Below are 18,722 nucleotides of genomic sequence, written 5' to 3'. Positions count from 1 at the left end.
CTATGTTATGTAATACTTATATGTAAACTTTGAGTATTGACACTTGGGCCAGATTGCCCGATTCCGCAGTATGTCCAATATCAAATCTTTAGAATTCATATCCGAAATTGGACAGTATAATTTTATCACCCAGTAGACCGAATGAATCTATTTGTTATTAAATACACACACGCAGTTAATTAGGTTACATACACATTTGGTCAATTATCAATAATATAATTTGTACATCAGTCAAAAGTGCTGACAAAGTTAAACTATTTACATAAATTAAATACACATGTCACGCGAGGTCCGCGAAAATATTGACCCAATTAAAGTTTATATAAAACTAAGATCTCTTGCCTAGAGAGGCATTCAATCAATATTCACTCAACGAACTTGATAGTCGTCAACGATCAACTTCATCAGTCTCTACTCAAAGTAATCCCGGGTCTACACCCATAGTGTACGTCTCTACAATAAACTCTGCTACTATTATTTGGTGTTTCCATTACAACTGAATGAACATCTTCACTGAGCCAACGAAGGGGATTTGTTCATCTAGTATTACGCTTATCATTTCCTAGATTCTAAACGTACAGCGTTAGAGAAAAAACTAAAACTAACAAAATAGACAAACCAACTTAGAAGAAGAAGACACAAGAAAGTTAATTTAGTCTTTTAGCAGCAAAGAACGTTACGATTATGAGAACATGCAAAAAAGCCTCACCAAAAATATGGCAGTAGGGATTCAATTCACTAGAAGCTTTAGAAAAATTAAAGTGCAAAATCAAAGAAGCACTAAGCATATTAATGTTGAAGTTTAAACATGATGAGCACATAAAAAATATTTAAGTAAGGAAAAAATAATCTTAGATGGAACTAATATCAATTCATCAATTCAAGAGGATAAAATGAACAAAATTAAAGAAGGTGCTCTTATTATATTAAATGAAACCAACAGCGTCGCAAATTCCCCAGCAGAATGTACTAACATCTGATTACCAATATAAAAACAGAAATCAGTAAAAAGGAAATACCACTATTAGTAAGTCACTAACATATCGATGATACATCACTATGTTTTAAAGTCACATACTTCTAAAATTAGAGTTGGATGTTACTTTTAAGAGTAAACTAAATGCAAGAACAACTACTTACCATGTTGGGACATTATCATGAGTTTTTTCCTCATAATTTACAACGGAATTGGTCTGGAATGAAATAACCAGAGATTTTTTTCTGGTTGGATATGGTACTCCTTTTAAAAACAAATCACATGCTATAATTTTTCTGACATGTATTCTCAAGTTAAAGTTCTCAAATAAATTCATATAATCGAATGAATTAATTTTTTATCTTTATCTTTTATCATTTATCATCAATTAATTTTTTCTATTACAAAGTAAGAAAACAAAATAATTTGATTAATTTGTATTTTTAGAATGATTTGTGAAGGGGAAATCAAAACATTAAAATAAACATAGTTTTAGCTGAAATTGTAATTATTTTTCATTATTAGTAAATAATACTGCAATAGTATAATAATCAAATAATACTATTATTAGGAGAGATATAAAAAGGAATTTAACAAGTTTACAAAAGTCAAAGCCAATTACTACAATAGACTTTATAGTATGAAATAATTATTATCAATCTTTCAGAACGAAAACTGTCAATATTGTTCTGAAGCTATTTTCTTGTGGCATTTTAAATTAATTACTATTTAACTGGGAATAAGCCACAATTAAAGGTTAAAATACGTTTATTGACGTTTCAATTTCCACTTCGGAAATCGTTCTCGAATTTTCGAAAAAAAGAACGATTTCCGAAGTGGAAATTGAAACGTCAATAAACGTATTTTAACCTTTAATTGTGGCTTATTCCCAGTTAAATAGTAATTAATTTAAAATGCCACAAGAAAATAGCTTCAGAACAATATTGACAGTTTTCGTTCTGAAAGATTGATAATAATTATTTCATACTATAAAGTCTATTGTAGTAATTGGCTTTGACTTTTGTAAACTTGTTAAATTCCTTTTTATATCTCTCCTAATAATAGTATTATTTGATTATTATACTATTGCAGTATTATTTACTAATAATGAAAAATAATTACAATTTCAGCTAAAACTATGTTTATTTTAATGTTTTGATTTCCCCTTCACAAATCATTCTAAAAATACAAATTAATCAAATTATTTTGTTTTCTTACTTTGTAATAGAAAAAATTAATTGATGATAAATGATAAAAGATAAAGATAAAAAATTAATTCATTCGATTATATGAATTTATTTGAGAACTTTAACTTGAGAATACATGTCAGAAAAATTATAGCATGTGATTTGTTTTTAAAAGGAGTACCATATCCAACCAGAAAAAAATCTCTGGTTATTTCATTCCAGACCAATTCCGTTGTAAATTATGAGGAAAAAACTCATGATAATGTCCCAACATGGTAAGTAGTTGTTCTTGCATTTAGTTTACTCTTAAAAGTAACATCCAACTCTAATTTTAGAAGTATGTGACTTTAAAACATAGTGATGTATCATCGATATGTTAGTGACTTACTAATAGTGGTATTTCCTTTTTACTGATTTCTGTTTTTATATTGGTAATCAGATGTTAGTACATTCTGCTGGGGAATTTGCGACGCTGTTGGTTTCATTTAATATAATAAGAGCACCTTCTTTAATTTTGTTCATTTTATCCTCTTGAATTGATGAATTGATATTAGTTCCATCTAAGATTATTTTTTCCTTACTTAAATATTTTTTATGTGCTCATCATGTTTAAACTTCAACATTAATATGCTTAGTGCTTCTTTGATTTTGCACTTTAATTTTTCTAAAGCTTCTAGTGAATTGAATCCCTACTGCCATATTTTTGGTGAGGCTTTTTTGCATGTTCTCATAATCGTAACGTTCTTTGCTGCTAAAAGACTAAATTAACTTTCTTGTGTCTTCTTCTTCTAAGTTGGTTTGTCTATTTTGTTAGTTTTAGTTTTTTCTCTAACGCTGTACGTTTAGAATCTAGGAAATGATAAGCGTAATACTAGATGAACAAATCCCCTTCGTTGGCTCAGTGAAGATGTTCATTCAGTTGTAATGGAAACACCAAATAATAGTAGCAGAGTTTATTGTAGAGACGTACACTATGGGTGTAGACCCGGGATTACTTTGAGTAGAGACTGATGAAGTTGATCGTTGACGACTATCAAGTTCGTTGAGTGAATATTGATTGAATGCCTCTCTAGGCAAGAGATCTTAGTTTTATATAAACTTTAATTGGGTCAATATTTTCGCGGACCTCGCGTGACATGTGTATTTAATTTATGTAAATAGTTTAACTTTGTCAGCACTTTTGACTGATGTACAAATTATATTATTGATAATTGACCAAATGTGTATGTAACCTAATTAACTGCGTGTGTGTATTTAATAACAAATAGATTCATTCGGTCTACTGGGTGATAAAATTATACTGTCCAATTTCGGATATGAATTCTAAAGATTTGATATTGGACATACTGCGGAATCGGGCAATCTGGCCCAAGTGTCAATACTCAAAGTTTACATATAAGTATTACATAACATAGTAAAATTCAAACATGATAAATTATAAATAGTTTAAGAATAATCAACAATCTTCCAACCGTACCCTAGCTATCAATGTCCGACTCTATCTCTAGATTAAAATTAGGGCAATTGGATGAAAATGTGGAAAGTGGGATGTCAACTTGGGAAGTCGACGGTACATTGTTGTGCCGATTACTAACTAATACAGGTACTTCCTGTTCGTTAGTCTGAGTTTGTGGATTCCCTGAACGACATAGTCGTGCAACAGGACGGTACTTCCATAACGTGAGTATCCCAATTATTACCATTATAGTAATGATCCCGGTGGCCACAAAATAATGCCAATTAGATTCGTGAATCGATCGCCACTGCGTATGCGTCATTTCTTGTTCCAGACTCTCCTCCTCAAGTAACACATGACGTAGCTCTCCTCCTGGTATGTCAAGGTAGGTGTTTAAAGGCGTGTTAAACTTGCGGGGTGTCCTCGCCACCAGTTGGGCCACGGGCGTGATTGGCGACTTCAGGTAACTCGTCACTGCTCTGTCCACCCCACTGCTAGTGGGGAGTAATGTAATATTTTTCGTTTGGGCGATACATTTGGGTGAAAGCTTCAGGAATGTGACTCGTTCCAGTACTCTTTCGTTACGATTTCCATCGCAAATAATGGATATGTGTATCGTGACTGGCGTGATAACTAGCCAGAGGTTGGGAGTACCCATCTTACTCCATTGAGCTGTCTGTATCGTCCTGGCTACCACTGGACATGTGCTATTCTTAGATCGCTCATAAATTTCTTCAAGTATGCAGTTTGGTTGGGAATCCATGTTTCTTATAGCCGTTGGTGAGCACGCTATCTGCGCCTTTGTCAACAGTAAGCATCTTTCTCTATCTTCCGCGGTCAATTCGAAGTAGTGCAGTGTGTTATAATCTACGACCAGTAGATTCCTTGGGGCGACAAATGTGCGCAACACCGACCCCTCAACGTTAAGTGGTATGGCCGTGACTTTGAGCATGCTGTACTTATTTTTCCCTGTCACTATGAAGTAGCCGATGACTGTTATATATCTGTCGTCATGACTGACTTCTGTTTCTTTAATGGGTTGTCGTCGTATTTCGACCCCTTGAGGCAGTATCTGCCCTGCTTTCCCTATTAATTTGGTTATTTCACCCGGTTTCACTATATCAATGAAGTGTCCGTGGTTATAGTGAAGGTTTAATATTCCCTCGTAAAATTGAGTATATTCGTTTATGAAGTCCATAACTTGTAATGCTATCGTTTGTATTCGTAACGTGCTATATTCGGTTTCTAGTTTTTGTGCTTTGTCTTCTACTTCGTTAAGTCCTTTAGATATTTCTTGTAGACCTGTGATTAGTGCTTTGTTAAACTTGTTCATTTGTTTGTTTATCCTGTTCTCTGTGTGATTGATTGATGTTATTGTTTCTAACATTATCTTCGCCTGGTGCTGTGATCCCTTTATTAGCTCCTTTTGGTTATTATCTAATGCTTCAATGTTACTGTAGGCTTCGTCATTGACTCCAAATACTGAGGTTAATATTGTTCCTAATATTCCTCTTCTTTCCCTTCCTTTTATTTCTACTGTCAACCCCTCGCTTACTGACTCCGCCTTTCTTTGTCCTTCCTCTAACTTCTCTATTATATCCTTACAATTCACGATTTTTATCCCATGACACAGTTCTCGTACGCCTTGTATCATATTTCCTATTAGTTGGTGCTCCTTACTACAATTACTACAATAGACTTTATAGTATGAAATAATTATTATCAATCTTTCAGAACGAAAACTGTCAATATTGTTCTGAAGCTATTTTCTTGTGGCATTTTAAATTAATTACTATTTAACTGGGAATAAGCCACAATTAAAGGTTAAAATACGTTTATTGACGTTTCAATTTCCACTTCGGAAATCGTTCTCGAATTTTCGAAAAAAAGAACGATTTCCGAAGTGGAAATTGAAACGTCAATAAACGTATTTTAACCTTTAATTGTGGCTTATTCCCAGTTAAATAGTAATTGAAAACTGTCAACATCTATAAGTTGATTCCAAGCCAAACCACTTAATAACATGCTCAAGACCTTGTAAAAGAGAGAATTTAAAAATATAAATGTAGATAAGGATATTTTTATTTTATCTGCTAAAAATGACAATGCTTTTGTCGTACTAAAAATCAAGAATTAAAACAATAAAATTAAAAAGCTGCTGGTTACGAATACCTCTAAGAAGTGTTTTTGAAGAAAAATACTTGTGTTTTGAAGCCTTGAAAATCGTAATTTTGCGTTTTACTCAGCTTTAAATTATTTATAACTGATATTTTTTCTTATATTTTATTATTTGTATACTCAGATCATCAAGGATCAATTGTATATAACCAAGGATTATTATTTTAGTATATAAGTAACTAGGTTGACTGTACATAAATGGTGGAGGGTAGCATATTGTATTAGATTGTATATATTTGGATAGGTATTACATTTGTTGTGAAGATTAAATATTTCAATTAATACCCATTTTTCTTTTTATTTTAGCAAACAATTTTACAAGATAACTAAGAAGGTTTATGTTAATACTTTCCTGACGCCCAATCACACCTTAGAGCAACTTCTATAGTTTATCACGTTCATTTACATTATTTCTATAATTTTTTTTATTACCTTGTCATTCATTTTTTCATTTTACGGTCTTGTAGGGCATACAAATTGGCCGAACTTCCCTAAATAGTTACTCTCCGGCACATTCTGCTAGCTAGCTTTTATTTATTTGTTTTTTGTTACATTGGCGTCCAACGCCCCCCATTCACACTTATTTGCTACAAAGTGGAAGGAGGACTCTCGGTAAAGTGTCCTCTTTTTTGTCCCACTGTCAATATGGGCTTTGAATTAGTAAGAGGAGGGACGGATAAATCCATAATGGTAGCAGGGGTAAGTGTGTTGTTAAAAGGGATGGACTTAATTTCAGAAGATGGAAGTTCTTTTGATGAAGTTAAGGAGTCAGCTGAAAGTGAAAAGGAGCATTAGATGCAACAAGTGTGTTTAGTGTATTTACAAACTTTAGTCGGTTAATTACCAGGGAAGATTGCATTTCGAAGTCCTCCTTGTCAGGAATTACAAATTTTACCCTACGAAAACTTATAATATAAGCATATTGATCATCCGATGTTTTGCATTTTATAAAAGTAACAGATGACGCGAGCTGTAATACAAAATCTTTTAGCGACTGTTCGATTAGTGAATGCGGTAGGAAAGGACATACATTTGAAATAAGGATTCTTTTGACCGCAGAAATAAGATTGCGGATAGAAACGACGGTGGAATTAATTATGACGTGCGGTGTATTTTTTAATAGTTAATCAACGATATCGGTAGATGTGAGAAAAATGCAGATTCGATTATTCAAAATATGAGATGCAAAGGTAATATTTTTTGAGTAAACTATTTTACCAATTGCCTTAATATATTCAAATAAAACAGTATTTAAAGTGGAAATAGCTTTTTCCCTTTTATGAAACGAAGGGAGATGAGACCTAGAGAGTGCGGCAGCGATATAAGATTTTTAGTTGGAATTGGAGTTGTTTCCTGTAGATATAGATAGTTAAGTGATGTTCATGATGTGTATAGTCCTATTTATCAAAATAACAAAAATATCTTAAACAATCTTAAAACAAAGAAAATTGCCATTAACCGTTAACCGATTTTTACCATTTAAGTTAAAGTTGGGTCATATTAGGTACTATGAAACTGAAATTTACGCTTAAAGTGGACTTTGTATTTATTTAATGTTTACTTTATATTAATTATGATAGTGGGCATTACTAAAAGAACGATTTTATATTGTTATTAATTGGATAGGATGACATTTATGACTTTTGACATTCATGATGAATTTTGACGTTCGAGAATCCTTACAAATAGAATTTTAGTATCTTATTTATCTATTTGATTTTTCTGTTTGTTTTACTATCTTTTATTAACAGATATACTTTTAGTTTTTCACTTTTCATGTAATGTATGCATTTTGTTAGTTATTTTTCATGTAGTTTTTAATTTAAACCTATTTAGAGTAAATATATCATGACTAGAATTGATCGAAAGTAGTGAATCGATATAAGGACTTGCTATTCTATAACTCTACTCGTGACGACACCATCTTGTGGCGCTAGTTCTGTGACGCTCGCCTCAGCATTTTACTATAGAGAAAAAAGTAAAATACAATGCCAGTATAGAAGCTTCGCTTCAAAAGATAATAAAACACTAAGCTTGTAACGTCCAAACAGCTCAACATACAACAACGTGAGAGGTATCGATGGAAAAGGGAGGACATATCAAATGTGTTGAGACAAAAAACAAACGCAAAGGCATTGCCAAAACGGCACTATAACGTATCTTCGTTGCTATTGGTCCGATCGTGACGTGCGAGGAATCGTCGGAAAGGTGAGGGGTAACGAATACGTTGTCATAAAAAAAACATGGCGGAGACTAGCCAAAAGGACACTAAGCTCGTAACGTCTAAACGGCTCAACGTACGACAACGTGCAAGATATTTATGGAAAGGGGAGGAGCCATCAAATACGTAGAAATAAAAAAAAAACATGGCGAGATTTGCCAAAAGGACACTAAGCTCGTAACGTCTAAATGGCTCAACGTACAACAACGCTTAAGGTATCGATGGAAAGGGGAGGTGGTAATGAATATGCTAAGACAAAAAAAAACAAATGCAAAGACTGTGCCAAAACGGCACTATATCGTATCTCTGTTGACATTAGTCAGATTACTATGTGTAAAACGTTAAATGAAAGAGGAGGAGGGGATATCGAATATGTTAACACAAAAAAACAAATCCAAAGACATTGCTAAAACGGCATTACGTCATATCTTCGTTTCTATTAATCCGATCATGACGTGCGAAGGCTCGTTGGAAAGGGGAGGAGGTAACGAATAAGTTATTACAAAAAACTAAGACAAATACATTGTTAAAACGGCACTATATCGGATCTTCGTTGCTACTAATTGGACTGTAGCATAATAGACCGAACGAAAGGAGAGTAGGCACTGAGGATAACAGAGAAACAAACATGACAACATAGCAAAAACGAAGCTATATCATATATTGAATCTATTTTAAAGGGAAATTCCACGTCTATTATAGTTAATCATCTCGTCACGTCACCTGTCGGCTACATCCTTTAACTATATCCAAACCATCTAGCACCTGTCACCTTTAGCCTAGGCTAGGTAACGCTAATCGAAGAACGTATACCATTATTACAGTATGAACAAACCAACAAAAATCATCTGTATAATCTTCTCATCAAAAGAAGAAGAACTACAGAACTCATAAAAAAAGCCTCTCTCTCTATATCTCTAAACAACTCATATGTCATTGAAATGGATAAAACGTACAGCAGCGGCTATCGCTGGAAATTAAACGAATAGGAACGTATACCATTTTTAAAATATGACCAAACTAACAATCATCGACTGTATAATTTTCTCTGACCGATCGTTACAATATACGAATCATCATAATTCAACAAGGTTCTGACCTCTACACACTAAACTCTTATGATTGATCACTACAATACATGGATCTCCTTCCATTCATACACCTGCTCTTTACAAAGAGGTATGACTTTATGATTACATGATAAAACGTATCTTACTTGATATCATCTGATTGATCACTGCTAAACATGAATCTTATTATGACCAATCAACATATATTACTTGCTGTAGATATCAGCCATATGATTACTACACTACATCTGAATGTCTCATCTGAATGTTCAAAACTACACACGAGTCTCCTCTGAACGCTCACTTATTTACGGTCTCCCACAGAGCGGTACATTTCCACAGAGCGGTGTATAACGTAAAACATCGTTTGTTAACGCTTAAACATCAGCTAACTGATATCTAACGCATAGCATACGTTTTTATTTATGTATAGTCTGACATACAAAAAAAAATACATAATTAAAAATCAGTATACAACGTTATATGAAGGATTACAAACGAACATATAATGTATTTATAATATAAAGTACAACATTTTCGAAAAAATTTAATTTAATGTAAAACAACAAACCGTCCGTCACATTGTTGAAGAATGCCCCCGAAGGCGATTCCCTGAAGTTTTCGATGAGTACCTGAATGCGATCGAAAATAGCAGACGTATGTAAGACGCAATCTAACGCAATCTAACGCATATCAGACGTATAGAAGACGTATATCAGACGTACATTAGACATCATAACTACGCTGGTACGGACACGTCCAAAGGATGAACGACAACAGAATAACAAAAAGTATTATAATGGATAACACAGGAAAGACGAAGGAGATGCAGGTCAACAACTACTATACACAACTCACCAATGGTAACCACGAATGGTAACCGAAATATATATATATATATATATATATATATATATATATATATATATATATATATATATATATATAATATATATATATATATATAAATATATATATATATATATATATATAAATATATATATATATATATATATATATATATATATAAATATATATATATATATATATATATATATAAATATATATATATATATATATATATATATATATATATATATATATATATATATATATACACTCAGGTGCAAAAAAATCGATCCATTCCTTATTTCTTATTTATTTGAAGTTGTATAATTTTAGAGACATTAAATTACTTATGTAAATTTAGGTGTACCCTCGTGTACGAGAAATAAAATAATATTTTTAATATTGCTTTTTATATTTCTTAAAACAAATTGGTATTTCAGGTTTTTGTCAAAAAGGGTCTGAAGCAAGTAGATTTATTGAATGTTGTTTTTAATTCAACAACCATACTAGTGTAGTGATTTTATTTTCAAAACGTGTTACATTTTTATTTAATTATCCTTCCTAAATGTCTCTAACTCCGACGGATGCTGCAAGGGCGGTGACTTTAGTTCAAGATGGTCGTAGCCAATATTATGCAGCTGACATGTTGGGTGTTAGTCGATCTTCGGTTCAAAGAGCAGTTCGGCGTTTTAGCGACACCGGTAACTTCACAAGAAGACCAGGATCAAGTCGTAGAAGGGTAACATCCGAAAGAGATGATCGATTTCTGGCCTCATCATGTTTGAGAAATCGGCATCTAACTTCAGTTGAACTGGCAAATCGTCTGAGCGAAGTGAGAAATGTGGATGTAAGCAGATGGACAGTTCGTCGACGACTTGTAGAAGGTAATTTATTATCCAGAAGGCCAGCCCTATCTCCAATACTATCCATAGAACATCGCAGAGCTCGCCTTGCTTTTGCAAGAGAACATAAAAACTGAAGTGATGCAGATTGGAGCAATGTATTGTTCTCAGATGAGTCCAGATTTTGTCTAAGGTCACCAGACGGCCGAGAAAGGGTTTGGAGAAGACACGGAGAGCGATATTTTCAATGTAATATTGCGGAAAGAATAAGTTATAGGGGGGGCTCCGTTATGGTTTGGGCTGGTATCAGTTTAGAAGCCCATACTGATTTAGTTATTGTAGATAGAGGTTCTATGACTGCTGCAAGATACATAACAAGTATTTTAGATCAGCATGTGGTACCTTCTGCTCCTTTCATTGGACCTAATTTTATTTTTATGGACGACAACGCGCGTCCTCACCGTGCTAGAATCGTAAACCAATATATAGAGGAGGTGGAAATTGTCCGTATGAACTGGCCAGCTTGCAGTCCCGATCTCAATCCCATAGAACATCTATGGGATATGATGGGAAGACGTCTTCGAGCACGAGTACCCCGTCCAAACAACTTGGCTGAACTTACAGCGGCTCTTCAAGAAATATGGGATCAATTGGATCAATTTGATATTCAGAGGTTAATTACCTCAATGCCTAGACGTGTACAGGCTGTTATAAGGGCCCGAGGGGGAAACACTAGATATTGATTTATTATCAATGTTTTTCTTAATTTCAGAAAGTTTTGAATATTCTTGTATTTTTGAGTTTTGGCGTATGTCTCTATAAATAAATGATTTTTTTTGGATAATCTGTAAAAATTAATTTAATCTAACATATACTTTTACATATATACCTGATTTAAAAATAATATCTTCAAACGTTTTTCTTTTTCAGCAAATAATACCCATGGATTGATTTTTTTGCACCTAAGTGTATATATATATATATATATATATATATATATATATATATATATATATGCATACCATTAAGACAGGTTTAATAATTAAAAATAAAAAACTACCCAATATGGGCATCTTGTTTTTTAAAAATAAATACAATATTAAGAACAACTAATTACATTTTAATCACATTGTTGTTTTTTCTGTTCTCCATGTATCAGAGTTAAAACGCACTATCAAAAGATATCACGAAATAAACTAAGTTTTACTATCCTGACCAAAAATTTTTAGAATGTATTGTGAATTATTAATTTTATATTTGTGTTGTTAATGTTAAGTGTCAAAGTTTATTTTAAATAATCTCAACGACTAGTAAGTTGCTCTGACAAATTGTGATATTTTGTAAACATTTACACATTTTTTTATCTATATTACAGTGTCTTGAAAAAGGAATAAAACAGTTACGAAAGCTTGACAAAAAGTCAAAAGAATGTTTCGTTATTATCTCGGCCAACCTTCTGACTGCAGCCCCGATAAACTGGTGGTTTTGTATATATATATATATATATATATATATATATATATATATACATATATATATATATATATATATATATATATATATATATCTATATATATATATATATATATATATATATATATATATATATATATATATATATATATATATATATATATATATATATATATATATATTTCTTCTTTGTGATGAGTGCGGGAACAGAACCCATTTGCCAAACTACTTAGTCTTGATCATTATATGTCTGTGTCATTTTAATACTATATTTTGAATACTGAATATGTTATTATATATATTTTATTTTCCCCTTTCATTTGTTTATTTTTTTGTATTGTTTTTTTTTGTTAATTTTTATACATGTATATAAATATTTATATATATATATATATATATATATATATATATATATATATATATATATATATATATATACAGTGCTAGTCATAATTGGTGACGTAATAGTGACAATGACGTTACAGCGCCACTGTGACAGATAATTTTAAATGGGACCTTATGGCAAGTGATAACTCGTTTGAAAGGTATTGAAAATACCTATTCAGTCATAATAATTTTGTTTGAGTTTAAGCTCATTTTGATGAATAAATTAAAAAAATACTAAAATTGTAGCTTCTCATTTAATTGATAAATATTTAACAACCAGTTCTTATAGTAAGTGTTCAAAATATGCTCCATGTATTTCCTGACAGTAATGCATCCTATTTCTAAACGCTTATTGTACTCGTTCAAATGTGTCGGGGGAAATTGCCCTACATTCTTCAACAATTCGTTGTTTCAAAATGTCAATATCGTCTGTTGCTGTAGGGTAAACTTTAGATTTCAAGTAACCCCACAGAAAAAAATCTAATGGTGTGAGGTCCGGTGACCGAGCTGGCCATTCTATCGTACCTCGTCGTCCAATCCATCTACCACGATATTCCTCATCTAGGTAACGTCTTACTGCACCATAATGGTGTGCAGGAGCACCATCTCGTTGAGACGTTTTTTCCAAGTTGCGAATTCATCTGGATTATCCTCCAGAATTTTAAGTATTAATGGTTCAATTGCATTTTGTAACATCTCCAAATACACTTCACCGGTTAAGTTAGTATTGAGAAAAACAGGCCCAACTATGTGGTTTCCCAAAATACCTGCCCAAACATTTTTTTTTTTTTTGAGTATGTGTTTCACGAAAGACGTGAGGATTTATGTCACTCCAATACCTCACATTGTGTGTGTTAACATTTCCATTGAGAGAAAAACTACTGTCGTCACTAAAACAAATTGTTTTTATGTAATTGGGCTTTTGGTTATTTTTATTGGACATATTTTCACAGAATTCTAGTCTTCGGTCGGGGTCATCATCTGAAAGTTGGTACACAATTTTTAATTTGTATGGATGAAATTTGTTTTAAGCCAACACTCGGTCTACTGTCTTTTGACTGATTCCATAGATAGATGCAACTTGGGCTGTAGAAGAAGTAGGGTTCACTACCATTTATGAAATTATGTTAATTTTTTAGTCGTCACTAATAGTTGGTGGACCAGATCGTTTGACATCTTGAACACTACCTGTTTGTTTAAAATTTCGAAGAAGCTTCCTCAGATAAGCTCTCGATGTAGGGCGATCGGAGTACCTCTCATTAAAAAGACGTTCCGCTGCATGAAAATTATTTCCACATTCACCAATTATTAACACAGCTGCCAGTGTTAAGTTCCTGAAAACTTCTACACTGTTTATTTTAATATGCTATGTAACAGGGGTGAAAATAAAAGAGAAAATATAGTATAATTTTTAATTAAAAATATTGCATTTTTAAAAGTTCTGCTTTTACCATTCCATCTTCGTAAGGCAGATACTTATTCCGCAGCCAGTCAAGAATATCCTGTTTCTTTCACGCAGTCGTTGGATGTCTTTCTACTAGTCGTAATTGATAAGGTGCATTATCTAATACTATAATTGAATTTGGTGGTATGTGTTCAATCATCTGCTCAAAATACTCTTCGAAAATATCAGCTGTCATCTCCTCGTGATAGTCTTTTGTGCTTTTGGACTGAAATTCTAACAAACCATGCTTAACAAATCCTTTTTCACTGCCAATGTGAGAAATCGCTACCAATAGATGTGTTTTTAATCTACTGCCTTTACCAGAAGGTGGGGAGATACCAGTAGACCAACCTTCCATAAAGATTTGCCTGGAGCTTAATATATTTTTATCTGACCAAATTTTTTTTAGAGTATGACCTGAGTTTACCCATGTTTCATCCTGGTAGAAGATTGGCCTTTCTTTAGCCCGGAATTTTCGTATGGATCTTAGTTAATTTCTTCTCCAACATATTATCTCCTCCCGGTCAATCAAAAGTAATTTTCGGTCTGATTTCTCCCACCAGAAATTTAATTCTTTTAATACTTGCCACAAATTTAGTTCGTCCGATATGAGGCAAATCCGGGTCGTTTCTAACTTCTTGTAAAATTTTGTTTAGGTTTGGTATTTCTTTTTTGAAAAAAAATCCATGAATTTTCCTTCGAATACCATTTTTGGCAAATTCATCAATTTCAATAGGCTTTTACCCTCTCTTCAAGTGTTCGTTTGTGTTTGGGTTAGCTATACCGTGTTTTTTTCTTTCTGATAGGAACCTATATAAAGTTGACTCTCCTACGCCAGTCATGTTGGCAAAACTTTCGACTATGTTGCGAACAGTGCTTGTGGGATTCTGAGAAACCAGAGCATCGTGAACATTTAGGACAATAGTCTTCTCCCTTCAGTGTCTTCTCATCATCAATAAATTTCACTATTATAAGTAAAAGCGTTCAAAAGATACGAGGGGGAACCGACTTTTGACTATACGTTTTTTTTTATTTAATATTTTTTCATTATATTAACAATGGTTGGGATCGACAGAGACACTAAAAATATATACATATATATATATATATATATATATATATATATATATATATATAAATATATATATATATATATATATATATATATATATATATATATATATATATATATACATAAGAGTAAGAAAAAAGAACTTGTGCTTTAGCAGAGCATGTAATCGACAAAGACCATATTATGGATTTTTATAACATTAAAATTTTATGTAATAAAAATAATAAATTCAAAAGGACTTTTTTAGAAATGGTGTGTATTAGCAGAAGTGATAATAATTTAAACAAAAGATCAGAAATTCAAAATCTAAGCAAAATTTATAATTATATTATTTATCTATAGTTTATTCATTAAAATATCACATTCTAATTTAATATTCCATATACTTGTTACACTGTTTAGACATCTATCAATGATGAATAAATCTTCTTTTTTATTACTAAATAAAAAAGAATTTTTTAAACAAAATTTTATTTTTTGACAATATAATTGTCAGAAATGAAAAATCTCAATACCAAATTTTTTTCCCATGCTCATCCAATCTCTTTCCACCAGCCACACCTTGCTCTTATTATTTCTTTCAAAACAAATTTTGGCAACCTAACATTCGAATATCATTTTTAACATTTTTTGTATGTATATTTATCGTATATGGGCTGACTCTAGCAATGCTTGTCTTCAAATCTAACATAAAGTAATTACAATACTTTGGACAAGAAATCATTTTTTTTATATATAAAATCTTCTGATTATTTCCACCTCATCGTACTCAAAAAGACCCCATACCTGACACCCATAAGTCAAAATGGATCTTACGACCGACTTATACACCTTTACTTTAGTCAAAAAGGGTATATCAGCCTTAGACACTAAACTACTCCAAGCAGTGTAAATCGTCACTTTTTCCAAACTCTGGACTTTTTTAGATGAGCTTTAAACGAAAACTTGGGTTTTACCATCATTCCCAAATAATTAGTTATTTACTACCCCTAATAATCGATCATTCAGTTTCCAAGATTCCCTGTTCACACCACCTTCTCTTTTGAATACAATAATTTTGGATTTATATAAATTTATTTTTAGATTTCACATCATGCAGTATTTTTCCAGTTCATTAATTAATTATCATTGTAGCACCTTCGTTTGCCGTCAAAACCAAATCATCTGCATATAATTAAAGTCTTTTAATCAAACTATTTTTATATATATTTAAACCTCATATAAGTACTTAGGACATGAGATACGCATAGGAAGAGATAATCAAACGTGCGAACTAAGCCGCCGCATACGACTCACTTGGGTGGCATTCGGCAAGCTAAGCTATGTTCTTAAATCAGAACTGCCTATGTGTCTTAAAAGAAAAGTCTTTAATCAGTGCGTGTTGCCAGTACTTACATATAGCGCAGAGACATTAACACTAACCAAGAAAGTAAGAAATAAAATTTGTGTTACCCAAAGAGCCATGGAACGATCGATGTTAGGCATTTCTCGTAGGGATCGGATCACGAACAAGGAAATAAGACGGAGAACAGGAGTAACAAATGCCATAGAAAGAATTATGACCCTTAAGTGGAACTGGGCGGGGCACATAGCTAGAATATCGGATAACAGATGGACACAGCGAATAATACAGTGGAGACCGAGACAAGAAGCACATCGAAGTAGAGGTCGTCCATCAACAAGATGGTCTGATGACATAAAACGGATCGACAAAAATTGGATGCAAACAGCACAAAACAGAAATACATGAAAAAGACTGAGGGAGACCTATATCCAGCAGTGGATAGATCCGAGTTAAATGATGAATCAAACTATTTATCTTCAAACCGCCTCCCAATGCTTCATGTAGGTCATTCAAAAAAAGCGCAAACAGTATTTTTGTTCATTTTATTACATAGAATATTTCAGGGACAGCCTGGTTCCATACAGTAACTAGTAATATGGACATCTATCGAAGGTTTTTTTATTCTTCCTTATTTTATTTATTTTTTATAGAGTTTAGCTAACATTTCGAAATGAGAAATGGTCAACCTATTCTGAAACTGTGAAGAAAATTATCTAAGTGCTCATTTATTGTTATTATTGTGAATAGGGTTTATTATATATTATTAAATGGGGTTGCACATACATTATTTTATTTTAGTAGTATTTTAGTTATATTTTTCTCCTCCTTCTAAGTGCCTTCTCTGTTGAGGTTGGCTCTCAATATAGCAAATTTCTCTCTATTCTGGGCTTGATGAATTAATTCATTTTCTTTTGCGTGGGTCCAATCTCTGATGTTTCGTAGCCAAGATTTTTTCTTTCGTCCTATGCCCCTTGTACCTTCAATCTTGCCTTCTAATATTACCTGGAGCTGCTCAAATTCCCTATGGCGCATTATGTGTCCTAGATATATTATAACCTTGAGTATTTTTATTAATATGCACCACAACTTCATTAAATTATTTATTTTTTATTTTTTTATTATTATTTTTTTAATATTTGTCTTGTTCCATATTCCACTGTCTTTTACGCGCATGCAAATAGGCAGACTCCATCCTTGAGTTTATTAGTGGTCACTCTCATACCTGAATTATGTTTTACAGTGGAGCATTTTCTCCTTATGTTATCGTTACATTTGACTCATTCATCCTCATTTTGTTGTATTGGCGTACCGACTTATGGATGCTCATAAGCTCATTTTGTCATTTTGTCATAAGACTAACAAATTTCATAAATTTGACACATTTGCTAAATTTTTGTCAGTTTATTATAGAAATAAGGAACAAAAAACAGATTACACAATTGAAAATATATACTGAAAACAAAAAACGTTCACATATCCTCACACCTTAAATCACTCCCCTAAACTCAAAAAGGAGTCACAACTTTAACAGTACGGACATGAGCATGTTTCATGGAATATCAAACGATCTGTACTTCTAAAATGAGTCGATCATAATTGTTGTAAAAACAACATTTTATATTAATTTTAGTTTATTTTTCGTTCTCACAAATATTGAGTTGGATCTTATGCGACAGACTGTACTTTTTGCCTGCAGAATATTTGTGTCGTAAATACCTTATTGGGTTGTAACCATTTTGACGCCGGCATGTCGACACTTTTTAGAAAAAAATTCAAGCCAAAACTATCGTAGATCCGTAGATGTGATGTGTGTCTCAAGCTGATAGCCGAACGTGTCGGTTGTGTGCTGGACTCGGTACGCTAACGCAATCTCTTACTCTCAAAAATGCAATGAAAAAGTGTATTTAGTTTTTTCTATAGTCGCGCGCCCCTAAAGCGGTGTTCTAACTCGGACTTGTTTCTAAAAAATATTTCTTGTCTCTCTTCGAACTCTTCTTATGTCATAGCTCCAGATAATTGAAGACAGAAGTACTGTCAATGATTGCCCAAATATTTGATCTTCAAGGTCTTATTAATCCCGTTACAGTTGTCGCTAAGCTTATAATGCAAAAAATCTGGATTTCCAAACTCAGTTGGAACGATACCATTGACGCAGATACGTTACATGAATGGCTAAGTTTTATTAGCATTCTCTCTCATTTTAAGGAATTAAGTATACCTAG

Source organism: Diabrotica undecimpunctata, chromosome 6, assembly GCF_040954645.1.
Source record: "Diabrotica undecimpunctata isolate CICGRU chromosome 6, icDiaUnde3, whole genome shotgun sequence".
NCBI lineage: Eukaryota > Metazoa > Arthropoda > Insecta > Coleoptera > Chrysomelidae > Diabrotica > Diabrotica undecimpunctata.
The sequence above is the reverse complement of the archived record's forward strand: the minus strand, read 5'-3'. Positions refer to the sequence as shown.